Here is a 22,832-nt window from a genome sequence, read left to right on the forward strand (position 1 = left end):
TCACAGGGACTGAGAATGTGCAATGAGAGCCAGTCGGCCTGGGTTTGAGACCCAGTTCTACCACTTACTAATTGGTATAATACCACCAGACCTCAGTCTCCTTATCTGTAAAGTGGGGATTATTATTATTACTGTTGTTTTTGTAAACTGTGAGGCGCTGTCCCCCTGGGAGAGGCAGGCGCTGTTACAAGCAGCCAGTGTGTTACCTGCTGTAACTTGTGTCTAACTCCTTTCTCCCCCTATCCTTTGCTTCTCTTTTCTTTACCTGGAAGAAGGTATCAGTGGCTGTGAGCGGGGCTCCTGAGGATGTCCTGTCCACGGAGGTGGTGATGTCACTTCCCTGGGAAAGCTGAGAGGACAAGAGGACAAACCCAGTCAGATCACTCATCAGTCCACCCTGCCTTCTCCTCTCCCACCTGACCCTTCGCGAATGCCCGTGCGGCGCCCACGCCATGCTGGGTATGGGACCCAGGGATGGGCCACGCCTTGTCGCTGCCTGGGGAAGCCGCCGAGTCGGCGGGTGGTCCAGCTGTGGGCCACCAGACCCCGCACAAGCAATCCCACCGCTATGCATGCTGCCTGCAAACCAACCCCAGCCCCAAACCCAGGACAGCCAGTACCCCAAACCACTCTCACCCCCTCCGGAACCCAGGGAAATGCAGTCCAAGTCCCAGCCATCCTGGAGAGAAACTGGGGCTGCGTGTGGCTCCTGGGGGGGTGCGGTGCTGAGGCCCTTTCGTGCAGCCCAGAGACCTGCTTCTCTGGAGGTGGCTGCCCAACCAGCTGCTCTTCTAAGGCAGCTACTGAGGGAGGGCCAGGGGGCTGGCGGCGGGATCTGGGGCACGGCAATTATGTGGCTAACTTCTGACTCATGCCCTGCCTCCCCCATCCCCAGTTCCTACAGCCAGCAGGGCAGCCCTCCTGCTCAGGAACCGGGAGGAGAGACAGCACCAACAGGTCCTGGGGAGAAAAGGAGGAGGCAGCCCCGGGGCAGTGCTGCTGGCTTATGAGGGTGCTGCCACAATGCCCAGCCCACCAGGGCACGGCTGGGAGCCTCCCTAGGCCTCCCAGAGAGTCAGAGGCAGAGCCAGGGCTGGGACCTAGACCTCCTGCTGCCATGCAGACCCACGACAGGGGTGGCTCAGGCCCGCTGCCCGAGGCCATGCCAACATGAGAACTCTCCAGCCCGATCAGTCCCCGGAGCCACACGCTGGCAAGAAACACACAGCCAAGTCTCAGCCTCAGACTGGAGGGGGACCGAGCTGGACTCAGTGACAGCTTAGGAGAGACATCCAGCTCCTGAGACACAGACCCCTGGGGCACCCCAACCCTGCTTCTTTCTACCTGCAGTCCCCAGCTTTCTCCCAGCGCTACCGTCTACAAAGCATACTTACTTCCTGTGTCTCCCATTATGACCCTAAGTGACAGATGGAATATAAATAGAGCAGGGCTTCTCAAACTTCAGCGTGCAAACAGATCACCTGGAGACCTTGTTAAAACACAGTCTGACACAGTGCTTTCTAAGAGGTCTAGCCTGGGACCTGAGATTCTTCATTTCTGACCAGCCCCCAGCTGATGCTGGTGCTGCGGATCCAAGGGCCACAGTCTGAGTAGCAAGAACACAGTTGTTAACAGCATGGACACTGGGGTCAAACTGCCCAAGTGAGAATCTTGACTCTTACCGTGTAACCTTGGGCAAGTTACCTAATCTCTCTGTGCCTCTATCTCCTTATTATAAAATAGTAACAATGACAACAACAGTATTAAACCTGACTCACAGAGGTTGATGTGAGGACTAAATTATGTAAAATGCTTAAAGTGATTATTATTTCAAATGTAAAAACGAAGACTCGGAGAGACGGGCACAGCGAGCAAGGTGGCAGAGCCAGAATTCAAGCCCAAATCTCTTCATGTACATCCTGAGATACTAAGCCACCCTAAAATGTCACAGCCGGCAAGCCCTCCCCCACACGTGGAGATTGAGGCCCAGAGAAGGGCGGGGAGCTGGCAAGTTTATGAGAAAGTTGGTGTCAGAAATCCAGGCTCATGACTCCCAGCCTCCTGTTCTTTCCACCTAACTACCCTTCTGCACTGAAGAGAAAGTGTCACAGATTCTCTCTGAGGAGTCCCAGCCTCTGCTGTCAGCCTGCACAGGGTCTGTAGCTAGCCTGGAAGCCAGATGTGGGAATGGCGGGATGTGGAGGCCAGCCCCCTGCCCACCATGGCCCGGGTTCACCTGCGCTCTCAGAGCCCCGCCCAGCAGGCCAGGTGAGAACAGTCTGGGGGCCTCCTTCCATCTCCATCTCCTACCTCCAGTCTATGGCACTGCTTGGTCTCAGGGTCCCCCAGCTGGGGTGGCAGGCAGAAGGTGACATGGCCTGGGCCCAGCTCCACCCCCACCTTGGTTTCTCAGCACAGGGCCAGTGGGAGCCTGTGAGTCACCTGAAGGAAGTGCCTGGCCCCAAACAGGAAGTGGCTCTTCAAGCTGAAAACCCCTCCAGGATCCCCAGGGCCCCGCAGCAGGTGGCTGGGGGGAGCAGAGCCTGAGGAAACTGACTGGGATATAGTAACACCTATTCGGATTTTACCTGAAACTCAAACGTGGTACCATCCTCTGGACTGTGAAACGTGGCCAGGGGCTTTTCTGCTGTGTGATGTTAGGTATATCAGTGCCCTTCTCTGAGCCTTTATTCCCTCATCTGCCGGATGTGGGGCTGCATTACAAGACTGCCTAAAGGGACACCTAGGTGGCTCAGTCGGTTAAGCGTCTGCCTTCAGCTCAGGTCATGATCCCAGGGCCCTGGGATCAAGTTCCACATCAGGCTCCTTGTAGGGAGTCTGCTTGTGTGTGCACGTGCTCGCACTCTCTGACAAATGAATAAAATCTCTAAAACAAAACAAAACAAAACAAAAACAAAAAAAACAAGACTGCTTATGGCCTGGCATTCCACAATGAAACAAAGGGTTGGAGGAAGCAAATATGGGTTTTAAAAAAATGAGCAAATGCATATATGAATGAAAGGCATGAGTGAATGCAGACACATAGATTTAAACACCAGCCGTAGGACAAGCTCCATCATTTATCTGACGTTAGCTGTATGATAGAGATCTCGCTGATGAGATCTCCTCCCACCCCCTGGATCACCCTGAGGCACAGGGAAAAAGGGCTACTGCCCGGAGCCCACACATCACAGACACACGCTCACAAACGAACATAGCAGAGAACATATGGGAGCCTCTGCCACAGGACATCCGTGGGACCCACCAGCATAATCTGCTCCCCGTACGCCACTCAGGCCCCCCTAAAACCCTTCTCCATTCCTGGGGCATGAGGAACAAAAGGTGATTCTGTCCCGATGAAGAACTGTGGGTCGCTTTGTTGCTGATGGGGAAGAGGGACACTAGATGGTGGTGCTGGAGGTAGGGGGGAACAGGAGGGGACCAAAAGGCGGGAATGTTTAGGCGCAAATGCAACTTGTCAAATCCTTTCTCCAGACAGCAATGAGCAATAGCTTCTTACACAACAAAGTTATCTGTTTCCCAGGAATGCCAAGCAACTATTGTGGGGGGGGGGCGGCTTTTCTCCCTATTCCAATTTGTGGTCCTAAGAGTACTCATGAATTAGTGTGGTACCCACAATAAACGCACAAAGGGGCCAAAGAATATCTCACAGTATCTTAGAATTCATATTACTCCAATTAGTGTAACATGAAATGTGACACGAACTCTTCACATCGGCAACTAGGTGGACGTGAAAGGCTGGGACTGAATAGTTTCAATTTTATAAATGTTTAAAATTTGAATACTTCATCTCGATTTAAATGATTTTATTTTAAAATCTGATATTCACTGATTATAATATGTATAGTTTTGATTTCCAGAGATAATTTCAAGGCAAAAAATGATTTTTGAAGATGTAAGTTTTCTTTTCTTTGCATTTAATTTACATTTTTGATGGAAATATACTCAAATTCCAAGCACTTTAAATATAATTGCATTTTTTAAAAGATTTTATTTATTCATTTGACAGAGAGAGACAAAGCGAGAGAAGGAACACAAGCAGGGGGAGCGGGAGAGGGAGAAGCAGGCTCCCCGCGGAGCAGGGAGCCCAATGTGGGGCTTGATCCCAGGACCCTGGGATCATGACCTGAGCCGAAGGCAGACACTTAACGACTGAGCCACCCAGGCGCCCTGTAATTGCATTTTATTTTTGATCTTTCAGATTGTTACTATCGATACCCAACTTTCAAATGATGTGCAAATCTTGATTATAAGGATATAACTCTGATGATTTCGCTAAAATGAACACAATATATATATATATTTTTAATTTTTTATTGTTATGTTAATCACCACATATTACATCATTAGTTTTTGATGTAGTGTTCCATGATTCATTGTTTGTGCATAACACCCAGTGCTCCACGCAGAAGTGCCCTCTTTAATACCCATCACCAGGCTAACCCATCCCCCTACCCTCCTCCCCTCTAGAGAACCCTCAGTTTGTTTTTCAGAGTCCATCATCTCTCGTGGTTCGTCTCCCCCTCCGACTTACTCCCCTTCATTCTTGCTCTCCTGTTATCTTCTTCTTTTTCTTTTCTCTTAAAATATATTGCGTTATTTGTTTCAGAAGTACAGATCTGTCATTCAACAGTCTTGCACAATTCACAGCGCTCACCGTAGCACACACCCTCCCCGATGTCTATCACCCAGCCACCCCATCCCTCCCACCCCCAAATGAACACAATATATTTTATGAAATAAATAAAGAGTAATGTATGAATTCGGTTTTATCACTCACTGGAACATCACCGGCCCACCAACAAAACACCCAGATGTGGGCACCTGGGTGGCTCAGTCGTTAAATGTCTGCCTTCAGCCCAGGTCATGATCCCAGGGTCCTGGGATCGAGCCCCGCATCAGGCTCCCTACTCCGCGGGGAGCCTGCTTCTCCCTCTCCCACTCCCCCTGCTTGTGTTCCTGCTCTCGCTCTCTCTCTCAAATAAATAAATAAAATCTTAAAAAAAAAACACCCAGATGTGTACTCATAATTATATTCAGTCTTCTTTGCTATTCTGTCACTTTCAGTTGTATAAAATCATAACTTTACATGTATATTTCAATTTATATTATGAAGATAGAACTGTTAAGGTGAGAAAATCATATTATTTTATTTCACAGTTTCTGGGTTTGTTTTATAACCTTCAAATATCCGACAGAGATATTATGGGCCTCTAACTGTATTTTTGCTCTGGGTCCTGCACACTTGGCACCGGGCCTTCCTGTTTTACCCCCTGCTCCTCAGCAGGGTAGGCAGGGAGGGGCCCGGGCCTCAGAATAGGTCTTGCAGTGTCCTAGTTGTTAAGCCTGGTGAGAGCAGGACCCTGTCCATCTGAGCACAGAGCTAACCCTTTCCACAGTACGTGCTCCACAGATGGTTGTCAGATGTGCTAGTGATTAACAGCAGTGACTAACCACTCGGGTACCTAGCTCAGTCCATCCTGATCATGGAGAACTTAGTTCAGGTTCCAAGTTAGACAGGGCTGGGGGCTGGAGCTAGGTCTGCCAGTTGGGGAGCTCTGTGGGATTCTGCTTCTGGAAGCTGAGAGAGAGCACGTGGGCCTGAGGGAACAGTGGAAGCACAAGGAAGCTCTCAGAAGGTCTTGCCTCTAGCAGACCACACAGTCCTGGGGCACCTCTTTTGCACCCCCCTTTCTAACAGGTGCAAAGAGTTATCACTTATTGGAACTTTCTCTGGGCCAGGCTCCACATAATCAGCACCACATATGCTTTATTGGAATATAATCCACGGACTAATTCTCAGAAGAGGCCTCTGTCATGCTCCACCCACGTCCCCTGGGGTCCCTCTACTCTTCAGGGGCATACCCGCTTGCGTGGTCCCTCCCAACAGCCAACACCTGTGGCGGTGTGTGGGCAGACTGCCCTGAGGCTGCTAGAATCCCTTTGCTTGCGATCATGACCATTCCCCGGGGCCCCCTTCACCAGCGACCACCTGGGTAAAGGTCCCAGGTCTCTAGCACCCTTGTTCTGACAGTCAGCTCTGGGGACATGGGGCCAGAGCTCCTCTGCAGACTGAGCCAAGTGCCCTTCCACTCTCGCTTCTCCTCCTCTTTCTGGTTCTACTTTCACTCTTCTCTTAGCAGCGTCTTTTCTGGAAAACTTCCTAATAAATCACTCTCACCTGAATCCTTGTCTCAGGGTCTGCTTCTAGATCACCCAACCTCAGACGGCTATGAGGTCGGTGCACTTAATTTTCCCATTTCAGAGACAAGGAAACTGAGGCTCAGACCTCGAGTTGTTAAAGCTCCCCCATGTGGCAAGCAGCAGAATAGACTTGAATTGAGGTGGCCCCTGGTGCAAAGCCTGAGCCCTGACCCCTTTACCTGCCAGCATCATCTGATCTGTTTACAGCCCTCAACGTTGTCCCCTCCTGGCCATCCGAGCTAACTTTCATTTTTTTTTTTTTTTTAATTAGAAGGAAAGCAGGAGGATCTGTAGATGATCCAAGGGGGATGACTAAGTCCTCAGATTCTTCTGGTTGGCTCAGATCCTGTTTTGGTCAATCCTTGTGAATCAGGGCGGGTCCGACATTCTGGGAATGCAGGGAGACTTCAAACCAACTTTATGAAAACAAGTTGTAAAAACACTGGCCGCCACTCAAAGCGACCGGCTGATCAGCTTGGCTCCACGGTGCAGGGTTGAACAAGTTCACCAGCAGGGAACGCACAGCAGGACAGACTTCGGCTAGACCCAGAGGAAGAACTTCCCAGTCATTGGGAAGAAAGGGAGTGCTCGCTGGAAAGGGGTGGAGGGGGGCAAACTGGGCGAGACTCAGGTCTGTCCATTGCCCCTGGAAGCAGTCAGTCCAGAAGAGGTGTCTGGGGAGGAGGAGGAGGGTGACTCGGGCTATGAACACCTGCTCTAGTTCCCTGCAGGCCCCCCGGGGAGCTGGGTGTGTCCTCCTTGGAAGCAAGAGGATCCATGCCCTGACCTTCCCAGGCTTTTCTTGTTTGAAGCAGCTCCGAAGCCACCCCTAGAGCCCCGGAGACAGAAGAACACCGGAGACCAACTCCGCCCAGCTCTGAGCATCAACCACTGACTCGGAACCCGCTTTATGAGGATGCTCGGAGTTTGTGGGGCTTCTGCCTCCTAGGAGGTCAGAAGTCTCCACAGGAAAGGGTCCCCCAGGCCTCCCACCCCCAAGGTGGACGGAGGCCCTGCAGCCTGGCAGAGCTCAGGGCAGCACGGAGGGCTGCCACCATGCCACCTCCTCCTCCCCTGCTCTGCACAACCATCCCTCCTAGAAAACCCCCCCGCCCCTGCAGAGAACCAGAGCAGGTGTTCCTAGCCGGTCTCTCTCTCCCTGCCCCTCCCTCGCACCTCCTCTGGGCTGGCTCCTTCCAGACAACAAACGAATGGGCCTGAGTCTCACCCAGTTGGTTCTCCTCCGCCCCTTTCCAGCCTGCACTCTCTTTCCTACCTTCCCTCTCATCCAAACCTCTGAAAGAGCTGTCTACACTCACGTCCCCACTTCCTCCCTCCCATCTGCTGCTAAACCCACAGCCCTCTGTTCCCACCAAGTTCAACCATGACCTCTGTGTGAGCGAGCCCACTGGGCAGCTCTCAGTCCTCCCGGACACGGTGGGCTTCACCCTCCTTCTGGAAACATCCTCCATTCCTGGTGTACCGGACACCACTTGCTCTGGTTCCCCTCCCCGTCTCGGGCCCCCCTCTCAGCCCAGGCCTTTCTCCCAAGCCCTCTGTCCTCCTTCACCCTCTCCTTGTGCAAGATCATCCAGCACTGCTGTCTCTGCCTGGACCAAGCTCAAAGCCCGAGTATCCAGTGACCCCTGCTCATCCTGGCCTGGACACCCCACAGGAACCTTGTACCCACGGTGGCCCAATGGGAACTCATCACATTCCCCTAAACCTGCTCCCCGCCCCCCATCCCTATCTCAAGGCACCTCCATCCTCCAGTCTTCCAGGCCTGGCAGATGAGAATCACCCTTCCCACCCACCTTCCTCAAGCCCCTAGGCCTACCTGAGACCTGTTCTTCACCCTCCTCCCCTCACCTCCCACCAAAAAGCCCTCAAGTCTCGGCTCAAACTCCTCCTGCAGGAAGCCTTCCTTGACTCTCCTGGTAGATCAGCATGCCTCTTCCTGTTTTCGTGAGCCCTGCACTGCCCGCTTCAGCAGCCAGGCTGTGTCCAGCTGCATACTGATGCCCCTGGCTGGCTCTGGAAGGACAGAGGCAGTGCCTGATCTGACTGTGGGTCCTAGCACCCAGCCCAAGTTCTGCACACAAGAGCCCCTGGGAGAGATTCCCCAAATCTGGGGAACTTGTCTTTCTGCTGAATTTGCCCCATTGGTGAGATCCGGATCTCCCCTCTGCCCACACACAACCCAGGGCAAGGGCTGTCTCTGCTCTGCCCCTCCGCAGGGCTTAAAACACAAGAGCTCTTAGCCCCTTGTAGACACATTCTAACCTGTCTGCCATGTAGGAGGAGAGACCCCACGGGGGTCTCTTGCAGGCAAGCAAGGGGCCACTCTCATACATGTGCACAAACACACAGAGGCAGACACACACAAATACAGAGCGTGCATCACAGACAGCCCCTGGCAAATACACACGGACGCACGGGCACAAACACAGGCTCATGGAGGTGTAGACAGCCCCACAGATGCACATCCTGGAAGCAGCGAGGACTTGGGCCTCTGCTTCCCTCATGGACACCATGGGTGCCAGGAGTCAAGGTTGGCTTGGCTGGGGCTCAGAGCTGGCTCTCACAGCCGTAGGGCAGGGGCTTGGGGCAGGGGGCGGCAGCGACAGCGACAGCACACAGCTCCGCAGCTTCAGCCCTTCTTTTCCCCTCAGGTTCCGTGACTTCTTCCTCCAGGAAGCTCTCCCTCTCAGTGCTAGGTGGGGAGGAGGCCCCCAGAGGGGATCCCGCCCAGATCGCATCCTGATCTTTCCCCTGGGCCCCTTGTCACGTGTAAGGGAAGGGCTGGACCGGCCCAGTTTTAGGATCAAGACTAAGCCCCCTCCCCAGCCCTGGTCCTGCCTTGCCTCCCCATGGCAGCTCATATGCCACGCCCCCACCCCGAGTAATCCTTGGCGGTTCCCTTTCTCAGAGGCGGCACCAACATCAGAGGGAGAAGCCAGCCCTGACGAGTCCATGTGATCCTCAGGACAGCCCTGTGGGGTGCTGCTGGGGTGCTGCTCCTTTACAGGTGAGAGACAGGTGACTTTCCCAGGGCCACATGGCTGCCAAGCCCTTCTTCTCTGTCACTGAAATCCTGTTCCCAGCCACCGAGCCCTCAGGAGGGAGCACCGGCCAGAAGAGTGCCTGGAGGAGGCTGCAGGAGCGGAGGCTGGAGGGACTCGCAGGGAGGAACCGTGCCTGCCGAGCTGAATCAGAGGCACCCTGCATGCTGCAGCCACGTGCAGGGGCTGAGGCTGGCTCCTTTACTAACTCGCTGTGGGATGTGGAGCGCGTCCCTGGGCCTCAGTTTCCCCATCTGTGATGTGAGTGGGAGGTGGACACCACAACCCTCGGGATCTGTTGCACTCGGACCCTGCGAGGCTGCAGAGTAGGACGGGGTGCTGGAAGGAGAGGCCAGGAGAGGTGCAGGGGCCCTTCCACACCGATGGGGCTGAGGCCAGAGGAGGAGGCCACTGGGTGTTCTCTGGCCCTGCCAGCTTCCCTCAGGTTAGCTGCTAGGCTCCCCCAGACCTCGCAGCCAAGGCAGGCACCCTCCCACCCTTCTATCTCCCCTTGCAGCGGAGGAAAATTGCAAAGTATCCAATATACTAGAAGGGGAGAAAAACGTAAGTGAGCGTAGGTATGCACATCACATGCAAAACCCATGCAAATGCCCTGGGCAAACACCTGGGCATGTGCCCCAACATTCCTGTCCTCCCCCTATACCCCCTAAGGCCAGCACCTTCCCAAATCCTGCTGATCGCACCTCAGAAGTGGCTCCCTCATTAGCCAGGCCCCTTCTCCAGCCCTGCCTGAGAAACAGCCAAGAACCCCTTGGGAGAAACGCCATATACAAAGTTTTTCTCAACCTGGCCTCGATTCACCTTCCCAGCCCCCCCCCACCTCATCTCAGGGGAGCCCCAGCCACCTGGAGCTAAGTCCCCGCCCCAGGAACTTGACCTGCCACACCTTTACACAGCTAGTTTCTTCTGCACTTTGAACTCCTATAGATCCCTCAATACCCAAATGGGAAATGCTGCAGTTCAGTGAATTGGCTTCTGCATTGGGAATCAGGTCTTAAGGTCCGCACACCATGAGTAAATCGCATATGGTCAAAATCACCCTTGACTACATATAGCTTATTTACAATGCCTAGTCACCATTCTAGACGGCTCCCATGTTTTGACTCACCTCTCACAACCGTAGTGGACTGTATTTTCAGAGACATCTGCAGCAGTATCTTTCATCGCACAAGCTCTTTCTACAATGTTCCCAGGAGAGGTAGGGTCTAGGCTACCCCCACTTGAATCTGGGCAGGGGGGGCTTGGGACTAATGGCTGAAGAGATACCATGAGGCTCCCCAGGCCAGCTCATCGAACATGAGGCAGCTTCTGCTGAGCTCACTGGAATACTCCTGCTGGAGCGCTGGGCCGCCGTGGAGACAACCTGACTGCTCCGAGCCTGCCATTCTGTGGGGAAGCCCAGATGAGTCCACAGCCAGGAACGGAGCCCTGTGACTACCCAAAGAGTGAGAGGGACCCAGCCAACCTCCAGCTGCCCCAGCCCCTCACCGTTCTAACCACCATGTGACTATAACCATGTCAGAGACCCCGAGCCACAACCACTCAGCTGAGCCCACCTTAAGATTCCTGACCTGTACACACTGAGATGATAAAATTGTTGTTCTTCTATAAAGTCACAGAATTTCGAGGTGATTTGTTTTGTATTAACAGTAACCAGAACATCGTTATGCCCACTTTAGGGAAGAAGAATCTGAGGCACAGAAAGGTTAAGCAATTTGGCCAAGGTCACAGAGCTGCTAATTGGCAGGGTCAGGATTTGAACCCAGGCAGTTCACCTCAGAATGCACAATATTCACTGCTATGCCATACTAACTGCCTTCAAGTTCTGCTTGGTCCCCAGGCCCGCAGCAGGCCTCAGGGAGTGCCTGCTGAATAAATGACTGAGGGAAGGAATAAGCAAGTGAACAGGTGAGTGAAAGCGGAGTGTGAGCTCCCAGGTGCAAGGCTGGACCTCAGGCAAGGCTGAGCCATGCGGAAGAGTCTGACACGAGCCCCTCTTTACTGGGGCGGCGCTGCTGACCACAGCCCTGGGAGCAGGTGGCCATCAGAGGAACCTGGCAAGATGCCACTTGCCTCTGGCCCCACGCAGAGGAGCCTGAGATGCCCATCTTCCTGCTCCCGGCCTTCCTCAGCCCTGCACGCTGCAGGATTATACACAGGCCCCTGGAGAGCCAGTCCCACCTGAGGACAAGGCCCGTGGATCCTGGAGACTGCAGCAGGAAGGTCCCTGAGCAGGAAGGCTAGAGACCTTAGTGTAATCCTGGCATGGCCACTGACAGGCTGTGCGAACCTGGGCAAGTCCCTGTCCCTCTTTGGGCCCAGGTGCTCTCCAGCTCCACTGCTCTAAGATTCACCAGATGCTAAGCTAGCCTCGTGGAGGAAGGTTAAGGTGAGCTTGGGTATGTGGGTCCCATAAATCCCAAAAGGGATCCATCCCGAGATGGAAAGTGCATAATGAGGACGAATACCCCGCCCCCCTCACTGGAAACCTGCCTTGCAGGGCATTTTTATGCACACAATTTCTAATCCTTGCAACTCCACCAGACTCAGCAGTGATGAAGGACTCAAACTCACAGCTCAAGTGATGCCAGAAGCCACGGTCCAAACCAGGCCCGTTCACCTTCAAAACTCCCACTCTTCACAGTAGCAAGAGGTGACACAACCCATATGTCCAGTGACAAACAAATGGATAAACATGTGGTATGTGCATATGGCAGAATATTATTCAGCCATAAAAAAGGAAGAAAATCTTGTCACACGCTACAACACGGACACACCATGAGGACATTATACCAAGTAAAATAAGCCAGTTACGAAAAGACAAATAAGGCATGATTCTACAGATATGAAGTATTTAGAATAGTCAGATTCATAATGGAATGGAGCTTGCCAGGGGCTGGGGGGGTGGAGGGAATAAGAAGTTATAGTTTAATGGGTATTTCAGGGGTGTTTTTTTTTTAAGGATTTTATTTATTTTTTTGAGAGAGAGAGAGCATGAGCAAGGTGAGGGGCAGAGGCAGAGGGAGAAGGAGACTCCCTGCTGAGCAGGGAGCCTGATGTGGGGCTCGATCCCAGGACCCCGAGATCATGACCTGAGCCAAAGGCAGAAGCCTAATTGACTGAGTCACCCAGGTCCCCTGGGTATTTCACTTTTGCCAGTTGAAAAGTTCTGTGCAACAATGTGAATAAAGTTAACACTACTGAACTGTACACTTAAAAATTATTAAGATGGGGGACACCTGGGTGGCTCAGTCGGTTAAGTGTCTGCCTTTGGCTCAGGTCATGATCCCAGGGTCCTGGGATCGGGCCCTGAATCCAGGCTCCCTGATGAGCAGGGAGTCTGCTTCCCCCTCTCCCTCCGCCTGCCACTCCCCTTGCGTGTGCTTTCTCTCTTTCTCTCTCTCTGATAAATAAACATAAGGACGGCTAAAAAACAATTAAGATGGTGAATTTGAAGTTATGTTTTTTACCACAGTTAAAATAATTTCCCACTCTAGGGGTAGAGAGGGAGATTATAAAGACAATTAGGGAGGGGAGTCCAGGCAGGCTTCACAGAAGAGGGGCTTTGAGTTGGGCAGGGTTTGGGCAAGCACAGATGGGTCTGGGGCATTATAGGTTCACAGCTTTGGCCTCTGCCTCCCTTGGTCTCTCCTAGGATCAGGCTGACTCCATCCCCCAGCCCACTCCAGCCCTTCAGATCTGCACACAAGAGCAATGCCCAAAGGGGACCACGCATTGAAGAGAGAAGGGATTATTTAAATACCTTCTATGGCTCCCTTCCCACTTACTTCATGACCTTAGGCCAGCCCCTGTTCTTCTGGGGCTGTCTTCCCACCTGTACAACCAGAGGATGACCCAGGATTCCTTCCAATTCTCACGCTGGGAGTAATCTCTGAGGGGAGGGGGAGGGGGAGGTGGGAGGTGCCAGGTGCCAGGGACCTGCAGAGGGGGGGCGGGCGGGGGGGAACCAGGACACTAACTGTTCAAAAGACCAGGAATCTGGAGCTATGGCCTCATGATCCTGCCCCAAGCAGCTTCTGTCCACTTTACAGAAGGGGAGTCTGAGACCCAAGGAGATTTGGTTTCGTTCCGACTCAACAAACAGGTGCCTGCCCCTACTCCATCTGTGATAGGATCATAAATCCTCCTCCCAACCCAGTCCTGGAGTAACATAAAGTAAAGCATAGTTCACTGTGCCAAGACGAAGTCTTCCATGCCCAGCATTCTCTCCAGGAATTGGGACTCTCACCTCTCCCCCGGCTCAGAAATCTTTTGCCCCCAGAAGGAATGAGGTGGGACAGTCCTTGGTTCCGATCTCAGGTCTACCAAGTACTAGCTGGGCCTCGGTGTCCTCCCGCACATAGTGGGGATGAGGTCACCTCCCCGCAGCACCCCTGTGAGGGTCAGATGGGGCAAGGGCCCAAACGCGGAGCCCAGGGTCCGGGATATAGTAGACACTCAGTAAATGACCTCCGTCATCAGCTCTCTCCTTGAAGACAAGGCCATTTTCATTGATCCCTTTGTTCCTCTCAGAGCCAGCTTGTTTGTTTGGACACTTCTCAGAGAGATTTTTCCCCAGGAACACTGGGTGATGCTCCCTAGCCAGCCCCAGGGACAAGAAGGGAGGAGCAATGAGCCTTACTTATGGAAAAAATCAAATCACCATCACGTGTAAACACGAGAGAAGTCCGGGGGAGGCCCGTGGCGGCCCAAGCACCCTTCACCCACACTCTCCCTCCTCCACCTGGGGGGACCCACAATGGCCCCAGATCCTGCTTAATTAGCCCCGTGGGCGGGGCTGGGAGGACCGATATGATCCGGCTGCTACTTAACTCACACAAAGCCGTCTATTCTTAGCCGAGCAGGGGCCTAGGGCCTTGCCCGCTGCCATCAGGGCTGCCAGCCCTGCGGTGCAGGCCTGGGGGTCAATCGTGACCACGAGGAGGTGGCCCGCAGCCCCTGACCCAACTGGAACCCGTGCGCACGAGGGGGCTGCGCAGTGCCAGCCGTGACATCGGGAAGGAAGGGGAGGCTGGGTTCTCTGCCCTGAGCCACTGGCCTGCACCCCGGGCCACCCTCCTACAGACCCCCCCAAGCACCCACTCTGTGTCCCTTGTGCTTGTTTTCCCAGGAGAGTTTTACAGATCATTTCTCACCTGAATCTCACCACTCTTGAGAGTTAGGTGCCCGTTCCCCACCTTTCACGGGGATGGGGAGAGTAGGGGCTCACCCTGGGCCACTGGCAGATATGCTGACTCACACCTCGCACCTCAGGAGGCCTGGTCCCAGAAGGAAGTTCCCCAACACCCGGTGACTTCGAAGCTCCTCCACTGGGGTCAGAGGTCCGAGAACAAGTCTAAGCTGCACTGACCTTTTCAAGGAGCTTAACAGAAATGTTCTCTCTCCTGCTTAAGGACCACATCGAGAATCTAAAAACCCTGTGTCTTTGCTCTGGGCTATAATTAGATCCTCCCTGCGAATTGGTGGCCTACTATGTGTCCGGCACCTTACTGAATGTCCCACCTGCCGGGTGGTTTGATCTGACCTTACAGTAGCCTTGTGAGGTTGGCCTTGTCATCAGCATGTTCCAGATGAGGCTGTGTCACAAATCCAAGGTTGCACAGGCACTGGATAGAACTGGATAGGAACTGGGGCGTGTCAGGCCTTTTTAGGATGGGGGGGGGAATTGATGCTTAGGTTTCCTGGTTCTTCTTTCAATAAACTGCTTAAGTTTACGTTTCTATTCCATTACATCCGCCCTCCTGCCTGTCCCCTCCCCCCGCCCCCATGCCAACCTAAGCAGAGGGAGCATCTGTGATGCCTCTGGGTGCTCGCTGAGTCCAGCTGTCTGCAGAGACCCCAAGCCCTGCTCGTGCCAGGACACCATCCGGGAGCCTCTCCAGAACAAAGGGCATTGAGAAGGGCCCTCAGAACTCTGAGGAAAGGGATGCTGGCCATAGCCCAGTCCTATCCCCCTGCACCTCCTCGTGGGCAGAGTGGCTTTGACCAAGTGCTCTGTGTGACAAGCTGCAGGCTGCCCCCCAGAGCGGGCACCTAGACCCCGCTGAAATAAAGCAGCATCCACACCAGAGATCTGAGTCGCCCTGACTGACACCTCCTGGTACCAACTGGGAAGTGGAGGGGAGGGAGGGGTGACTGTCTTATTCTGTCCATGGGCCCCAACCACTCCCCTCCCCTCCACCTACCCAGGGACACAGGCCAGAGGCTCCTGTAGGTGGGCAGGCCCTGCTGGACCCAGCCTCGTGAACAGGACAGGTAAGCTGGAGGGGAGGCGTTCCTTTCATGTCCTCCCCACCCTCCCCGCTGAGGCCAGGACCCAACACTCTGCAGACGTCTGGGAAGCAGCTGGAGAGGGGGCAGCATCTGGTCCAGGACCCAGCACACAGGAAGGGCAGGACTGTTTCTCCTACTGGAATGCACGCAGACACAGGAGTGCAAACAGCCCTGGCCTGCGTGTGCCGCTTGTCCATAATTCATGGGCTCCTATCGCTTTGGCCTGGATAAAATGTACTCAGCAGGAGAAATCCACATGGTGAATAGTAAGCAGCTACGGGGGGGGGGGCACTTCCGGGAAAGAAGTGAGTGGGCCAGGGGCCTGGGGGATCACGGAAATTGGACAAATACATGTTACTGACAACAAGAATGGTTTACACCTGTGTGGGTGAGTTTCCTACACACTTTCATAAACTTTATCTCATGGAGTCTTCACAAAAAGACCAGTGTGGGAATTACTACTGTTCCCATTTTATAGATGAGGAAACTAAGACTCAGAGATTAAGCAACTTACCCATTTTCCCAGAGAAGGAAGGAGTAGAATTTCCTACTCTGCACCAAACTGCTTCATGTACACAACCCTCAACCCCAGGCTGGCTCAATTCCCCTTCCCCCCAGATCCCAGTCTGGGGCCTTAGAAGAGCCAGCAGGGATGACACCAAGGCACTTCATCCTGAGCCCAGTGCCCAACTGCTAAACGGAGAGAAAGGAGCGAATTCTACCAGCAGAGCCAGCCTGACCTCCGCCCCAGCAAATGGACTGCCCTCAACCCAGGGAGCCTCTGGCCCCTGCCCACTTAGGGCAGTCCAGTGGACCTCAGGCGGGGTGGGGAGAAACACTCTGGTCTTGCCTGCACACGTGTCAAGAATTCCTGAGAGTCCTTCAGAGCTGGAGGGGAAGTGCTAGGTGACTTTGCCTGACATGAACATGAGCAACTCAAGGTCCGGAGAGGAGAAGGACTTGTTCAAAGTCCCACAGTGGAAGAGTCCAGCCAGTCTACAAATGGGGCACTGCCGGGTACTGGGAACATGGGGATGAATGTGACGTGGTCTGGCCCTTCCAGACGCTTCCACTCAGCTGGTGTTCAGACTCTCGTGATCGGCCCCAGGCAGCTTCTCCAGCCCCATCTCCAACAAACCCCTTTTCCTCCCTCTTCCCCCACCACCTTGGCTCCTTACAGCATCCTGAAGACAACCCACCTGTTGCCACCTTTCTACCTTTGCTCAGGCTCTTATTCTTCCAAGAATGCTCTTCCCAGCTGGCCAGAGCCTGCCACGCCCACAACTCCCACGATAACCTCTGTGCTTCTTTGCAGAGCCTCACTGGAGCTCCCCCAGCCTGCCCTTGCCCCCTCCCCAGCTCGGGCTGCCAGTCCCAGGGGAGGTACTCTTCCCTCCCTCCTTCCCCCTCCTGAGCCTCCCCACACTCCTGCTCTCCCGGACAACAGCTGTGCACTCTGCCCAGGGTAACTGCTCCTGGAAGCGGCTCACTCATACCCTTCAGGACCTGGGACTAAAGCCCAGATGAAGTGAGTTTCACACCCACACCCACCACAAAAGACCCCTGAAAAATGAGAAGAATTACTTATTCCTTTTAGGGCTTGTATTTGTCTTTCTTTGAAAACCCTTGATGGGGCGGTGGGGGGCGCCTGGGTGGCTCAGTCGTTGGGCGTCTGCCTTCGACTCAGGTCGATCCCAGGGTCCTGGGATCGAGCCCCGCATCGGACTCCCTGCTCGGCGGGAAGCCTGCTTCTCCCTCTCCCGCTACCCCTGCTTGTGTTCTCTCTCTCTCGCTGTGTGTGTGTGTCTCTCTCTCTGTCAAATAAATAAACAAAATCTTTAAAAATAATCAAAATAAAAAATAGATAAAAAAAATAAAAACCCTTGGGTACAGGGAAATGAAATGGAAGGTTCTTAGTCAGACTCATCTTGGCATTTCCAAATGCTGGCTCTGTGCCTGGCACAGAGTAGATGTCTGAGATATGTTCCGTGGTGGATGAAAGAATAAGAGGATCTCCACCTTGCACTTCCTCCCACTGCCTGAAACTCCACCATTATTACCAATTCCTTCCTGGGGCTAAACCACGCTCCCTGTGATCCTCTGTCAAAATGCACACAGCCCCAGGCAAGAAAGATGCTCCAGCTGGAGGCCTCCTGTACAAAATGGGAAAGTAAGGGTTTGCAGATCAGCCATTCCCAAAGTGTTCCCTCTAGGCAGTGAGTCCCAGACCCTGCTCTGTGACAAAGGACTTGCAGGCTGAAGCAAGCTTGGGAAAGGCTGGCTGCACACTGTGCCACCTGTTGGGACCGCTAATTTACATCAACACACGTTAAAAGCCCTGAGAAGTCCTGTTTCGACTGATGTGACCTAGCATTTCCCGGATTTGTATGTGCATGCATCCTAGGATCCTGACCATCCCATGGAACCAAGTGTGGACTGGATGGTGTGCGCAGATGCACTGCAGGACGAGGTAAGTGCACTAAAGGGCGTTTGTGCCAAGGCCACACACCCTTCCTTGCGCTGGCCTTTTTACAGAGGCAAGGTCTGACCTAAGCCAGCACCAACAATCTTTTGTGACAGAAGGAGAAAATGAAAGGGGCATCATACAGCTTACAAGTGGAGCACAGAGGAAAAGGAACAGGTGACAGGCCAGGCTGGAGACCTGAGTTCCCACTGCAATTCTGTGCTCACCGCTGGTCACTGGACAGGAGACCTCATTTTGCTGAGCTCTGCTTTAATCATCCACAAAACGGGGCTAATGCTATTCCCAGGGCTGTTGTAAAGACTGTGTGGTAATGCACGCAGAGGCTTCGCGATGTACATCATTCTTGCCCTGCATGGAGGCTGTGGTCATGTCTGGATGGATCACAAGCCACTGCAGAAGTCCTCAATCAGGGAGGGAGGGACGGTGGGTGGATGGATGGACAGATAGATAGAATGAATCCCTAGTAAGACCCAGAATGGGTCTATCTGAATAGGTATGTATGAATGAATGAATGAATGAACGAACCAATTCCGATAAATTCAATTGTCCCATTTCTTAGTCCCCAGCTGGTAGAAGGAGTAAATCAGAAAGGACATAGACACACACGCGCACGTGCAAGAGAGAAGAAAGGTACTGGACTGCTGGAGGCAGGTCTGTGGGCCCCAGAATGAAGGTCAGGGTGAGAAGAGCCGGAAGCCTGCAAAAGCAGACACTCTCGCGGAGCAGGTCAGCAGCTGGGGCCGCTGGGTGCAGGGGCTGGCGGGGCTCGGTACTCCCAGCAACTCAGTCTGCAGTAGGCGTTCCCCAGGCCCGTCCCTGAGAGGTTAAGCATGTCGGCATTGTGTGTGGGGGGCGGGGGGGAGTGATCTATCCTTTTCACAAAGGTTTCCAACCAAAACTGTTAAAGGGTTGTTTTTAAAAGGGATAAGGGAGCAGAAGGAAACTTTAGGGACACAAGCTTAGCTGCTTGGAAAAATACTTCTTAGATTTGTCTACCAACTTATCAACATATTTGTGTGCGGGACAAACATTTTTAAAGTGCCTACTGTGCGCCAGGCAAGTGCTGTTAGGTACGTGGGTGGGGGAGGGCGGACTCAGGGCCTCATCAGATAGCATCACACATTGAAGACTGGATAAATGAGGTGTGAGGTCACTTGAGGACAGAAAAGGAAGTGCTGGAGGAAAAAGCCACAGACAGGAAGTCTGGAGGACCAAGCTAAATGACCTCATAACCTCAAGCAAGTCACCTTTCTTCCCTGAGCCTCCATCTTCTCATCTATAAAGTGGGGTGATACTAAATATCATGAAAACTATTATGTTGCCCCAGGCACTGGACCAGTGGTCACAGACCTTATCCTCCCTGGTGGGCACAGCCAGCCAGACAGCTGTTGCTATTTGTTGTGGTGAACGATCGTCCCTTTCACAGATAAACAAACTGAGCCTCAGCTGGTTACTCACTTGCTCGAGGGCAGAGAGTTGGTGGGAGCTGGAATTTAAGCCCGGGTTTGTCAGATTCCAGAGCTCACCTTTTCCAGCCCTCCCAGAGGAGTCCCAGGCTGCCTCTCACTGATTGCCGTGAGAATTCGGTGACACCATGGATATCAAAGTGTTTTAAAAGGTAAACTATTAGGTATCCAAAGCCAACAAGAAACAAATCTTGATTCTTCCATGAAACCAAACACTGAAGTTCACAGGGGCATTGAGAACTGGCTGCAGCTCAGGACTCCTGGGCTCTTGACCCCTCTGCCTTCTCCATTCCTTGGCCAACTTCTTCCCAGAGCCCCATCCCAGACCAGAAACAGCCTTGCTCGTGACCACCTGGCTCCCCCGCGCTCCACCCGGCCAAGCACTGAGAGGGCACACACATTCCAGGAGGAATCAGGGGCTCTGGGCTCCCTCACTCCTCCCCACAGACAGGCTGTGGGGCCTCAGGCCAGTCTGCTCATCTCTCTGAGCCTCGGGCTCCCCCCCCCCCCAACAGGAGGGATTAAAGCAGACTTCATGAGGGAAAAGATATTCTCCAAGGAGGGACTCAAGAAATGTGACTGACCTTTAGTTGGGTGAGTTTAGCTGGGTAGGTTAGGAGGAGATCCAGGCTTTCAAAATCCCTGGTTTGAAGAGGAGGGTGCTACCCCACCTACCAGGCATCCCCCATCTAACCTTGAACTCCCTGGCTGTTCAGGCTGGGGCCCTTGGGAGCTCTGGTCTGAGAGTGGACTCAGCCTTTACCAGCACCAGTGGGACCCTGATATGCTGGTTTTCCAGGTTGGCTGGGGCTCAGGTGGGCGGAGAGGTAGGAAAATGGTCTTTAGGTGGAGAGCTGAACCCTGGGCACAGACATCCCCACCATGGCCCAGAGAGGTTGCTAACTGGCTTCGGGCCACACAGCAAGACAGGTCAGTGGGTACCAGGACCCAGGCCTCCTAGGCCCAGCTCAGGGCTCTCTGCACTGCCCCTGAGTCAACCCTTTTGGAACATGGATTGAGCACAGAAAGGAAGAATAGTGTGAACAGTCAAGACGATGCACCCCACTCCCCGGTGGTCACGAGGCGCCAGCCATGGGCCACTAGGCCCCCAAGCCCCAAGGTGAAAACCAACCCCCTGCCGCTCCACCCTCTGCCTCACTCACTGCAGGTACTGACGGGGCACATTTGCAGAGAGGAAGCATTCAGTCGGCCTGAATGCGGAAGGAGGTTCCAGTTACAGCACCCCCTGCATAGCCTGTCCCAGGCCTGCCCGCCCCCACACTCCCCTCACCTGGTCTTTAGAGGTTCCCTGGAGCCACCTGAGCTCCGAGTGGTATGGCCTGTTCTGGGTGTTAGAGGCTGATGATGGGGCCAGGACTGCCCCGAGCCACCAATGGCTGCCCGGCTCTACAGAGAGCAGGCCACTGGAGCTCACCTGACGCCGGCCTACCCATAACCTTTGCCTCAGCCCGGAGATTAGGCTGTCCCTGGCCACTGTTCCAGGCCACCCTGGAAGCCACCTGCAGCCTGATTCGGGGGATGAGGCATGGACCGAGGCAGGCCCCTCGGCTCCCTGACTTCTCTGCAGCAACGGGGCGGGGGAGAAGGCGGACTCCTCTGGCCACACTCGGCACTTCGCATGGCACTGCCCCAGCCCTCTAAGTCCTTACCCCATTCCACAGACAGGGAAATGGAGGGTGAGAGAGGCCAAGCCACCCGCCTGCCGTCAAAGAACCGATAGGAAACTGGGCGGGGATTCAAACCCGGGTCTGCCTGAATCCAGAAGCCAAATGTTTTCCCACCACACGACTCTCCCTTTGAGTCCCTGCTGTGCGCTCTGCTAGCTGCAGTCCCTGTTTGCTGCTCCCCTAGGGCCAGGCCTCCTTTCCCGTCCAATCTGGCCCAGTCGAGGTTCTAGCCTACCTTTAGGACTCATTTTAGACGCCTGCTTTGCCACGAAGCCTCCCTGATTTCTCTCACTCTCCTCCGAGCTCCTGTTTTCTCCTCTGCCTCCTGCTCATGGCTGCCCGGCCTGCCCATGAGGAACAGAACTGGCCTGTGTCCTGACCACTCGCCTCCACCCCGCGCCCCCCAAGGGCTCCTCCATGGCAGGGACAACCCAACCCCTCTTCTGGCATAGATGGGACTCGGGGGCACAACTTGGGAACATCCAGTCCAACTGCTTTCTGTCACACATGGGGAAACTGAGGCTTGAAAGAATGAGAAGCCATTTCTCACAGGACATGATTTGCAGCCGAGGATGGGGGGGAGGTGGGGGGTGGAGAGTCAACAGGTGAGTGTCCACAGTGTGGCCGGGCTGCACGACGCTATGGTAGCCTTGTCACTGGAGAGGAGTCTAGACTGAGGGCGGTGACAGTCCCCGTCCCCTCCCTAATGGTCCAGCCATACCGTGAACTCTGGGCTCCTACTGTATTATTTGTGATCACGGCAAAGGCTACCATTTCCCGGGCACTCCCTGCTCGCCAGGCACCGTCCCGGGTACTGCACGTTTACTCACTCATCTGGTCTTCACAGCAGCCCTGCGTACTCTGTTACCCCCATTTCACAGCTGAAGAAACCAAGGCACAAGAGATTAAGGGGCACACTGTGTAGTTCTCCAGGCTTTTATGGTGGAGTCAGGATTTCAGGAAAGTCTGGTTTCAGAGCCTGTGTCCTACCCACGACTCCACACAGCCTAAGAGAGAGGGACAGAGACACAGGCTGTTCAGGTGATCAGGCTAGAGAAAACTCAGACGACCGGTGGGGGTGGAGCCAGACAGATGGGCAGGCTCGGTAGGCAGCGGGGCCTAGGCACCAATCTCAAAGGGGGACTAAGGCCCCCCTGGTAAGGCAGGGATGGAAAGATAGGTGCCCCCCGCCCCCCGAGCTCCTCTCTCTGGGAGGATCGTGGCAGTTGGAATGCTTTGGTTCGTCTTCAGTGTGGGGGCCGAGATCCCCTTCAGAAGGCGGATCCTCAAGAAACAACATATGATCCTTAAACTGCATCCTGAGGAGGGTGGGTCCACCGGACTCCATGGCTTTGGACCATGCGAGTGAGGAATACCTTCTGTTTGCCACTCCAGGCCCACTCCCCACACTGCGTGGGGCCGGGGAGGCTGATCCTCATGGGCGGCACTGGTCTCCGTGCCACTTGGCTTCTGGGTAGGTTCACCCACTGGGAAGCCCCAGTGGGAGCCTGGAGGAAGGAAGAGAGATAACTGAGCCCCGCTCCCCGCCCGGGTCTCCGGGGTTGACTCCCTGTCCTGCGGGCCACAGCCC

General features: G+C 54.1%; 1 protein-coding gene across 3 annotated transcripts in view; it reads right to left on the reverse strand.

Annotated features, from left to right (window-relative positions):
• Positions 1-22,832, reverse strand: part of GDPD5 (glycerophosphodiester phosphodiesterase domain containing 5) — an 82,848-nt gene that overhangs the window by 50,741 nt on the left and 9,275 nt on the right. For 2 of the 3 annotated variants that reach the window (XM_025894465.2, XM_073879724.1), the window contains exon 2: positions 266-349. The exons of the other annotated variant lie outside the window; for it this stretch is intronic. The gene's annotated coding sequence lies outside the window, so the exon portion shown is untranslated. The remainder of the gene's footprint in view (positions 1-265; positions 350-22,832) is intronic. 3 annotated transcript variants of the gene reach the window in all.

Source organism: Callorhinus ursinus, unplaced genomic scaffold (genome assembly GCF_003265705.2).
Source record: "Callorhinus ursinus isolate GAN/ISIS: 27379988/994484 unplaced genomic scaffold, GSC_fseal_2.0 scaffold35, whole genome shotgun sequence".
Taxonomy (NCBI): domain Eukaryota; kingdom Metazoa; phylum Chordata; class Mammalia; order Carnivora; family Otariidae; genus Callorhinus; species Callorhinus ursinus.